We start from the raw sequence: 1,715 nt of genomic DNA, 5'->3' as shown, positions 1-1,715 counted from the left end.
AAAATAAATGATGGACTAGTGTAGGCTTATATATTTTTTTAAAACCTTCTTTAATAATAAGTGTACTTTAAGGCTTTAACTTCCCTTCTATTCTAGCCCACCACTCACCAGAGGTAGTGGAAAGGAAAGGTTAATAAGTCAAAGGAGAATGTGGATCTGTTTAGAAATAGTTCTTTGGAGCAAATCTAATCTGGGTTGTCAGGATATGAGCAGTTCAGTTCACATAAATCAGCAGCACTAGCTAGATACATTTGCAAATACCACTCACAAATCAGCAATAGCAGTTCGAGCTAGAAGAAACCTCGAGTATCTGCTAATCAGCCTGAGTCTGCAAAAGCAGGAAGAAGTTGCCAGAAGTTCCTTAGTACATATAAAGTCCCGACTAAGAAACAATGACCAGCAAAGAGTGGCAAGGCGAACCAATACCACACAGCTTCATTCATTGTCTGTTGGGCTATATTTATATCCTTTTAAAATATCATGTTTTCTCAAGCATCTGCTCTAGCAAAACATCACATACCCTTTTTCCAGGCTACTTCCAGAAAAACACCAGGTGTCTATTCTCAGCAAATCAGCCCCCCACATCTGCTTCAGCAAAAACATCGTCTCATAAGACAGTTTCCAGAAAAACATCACATGACACAACTAAGTCTCCAAATAAACCAGAAATTTTCACTTCAGACTAGGTCTGTCAATACAAGACTTTAAAATAATGAGACACCAGGTAGATGATGTCTCTTGATAAACAGTGCTAATGCCAGGCAGTGGTGGCGCATGCCTTTAATCCCAGTACTTGGTAGGCAGAGGCAGGTGGATTTCTGAGTTCAAGGCCAGCCTGGTCTACAGAGCGAGTTCCAGGACAGCCAGGGCTACACAGAAAAACCCTGTCTTGAAAAACCAAGAAAAATAAAAATAAAAATAAAAAATAAAAATATAAAAAGTAAGTAAAAAACCATGCTAACTTTATGACATAAAAATTATTGCTTTAGGGCTGGAGAGATGGCTCAGGGGTTAAGAGCACTGACTGCTCTTCCAGAGGTCATGAGTTCAAATCCCAGCAACCATCTGGGTGGCTCACAACCATCTGTAATGAGATCTGATGCCTTCTTCTGCTGTGTCTGAAGAGAGCTACAGTGTACTTAAAATACATACATACACACATACATACATGCATAAATCCTTAAAAAATATTGCTTTAAACGTCTAATAAACGTATGGAGCTAATAACAGATAGTAAATATTTGAGCACATACTAGTCTTTTTTTTTTTTAAGATTGAGAATCGGACACCACAGGGAGAAGGCGTCCTTTTTATTTTTTAAAGATTTATTTATTTTATGCATGTGAGTACACTGTGTTTGAACTCAGGACCTCTGGAAGAGCAGTCAGTGCTCTTAACCCCTGAGCCGTCTCTCCAGCCCCAGGTACTAGTCTTAATAGAAGACATGTAAACAATTCTGCTGTAGTTCTTTCTTTAAGTCTTATTGATTTATGATATGAACTACTGAGCTAAACGTACTATGAACTTATGGAATATAAAGATTCTTTGAGTACCACGCAATCAAGTATCCTGAGAAAGTATAAGAACTAAGAACCACAAGCTGGGCATGGTGGTGCACGCCTTTAATCCCAACACTCGGGAGGCAGAGGCAGGCGGATTTCTGAGTTCGAGGCCAGCCTGGTCTACAAAGTGAGTTCCAGGACAGCCAGGGCTAC

This window comes from Mus pahari, chromosome 1, assembly GCF_900095145.1.
Source record: "Mus pahari chromosome 1, PAHARI_EIJ_v1.1, whole genome shotgun sequence".
Classification (NCBI taxonomy): domain Eukaryota; kingdom Metazoa; phylum Chordata; class Mammalia; order Rodentia; family Muridae; genus Mus; species Mus pahari.
Note: the sequence above shows the minus strand (reverse complement) of the source record.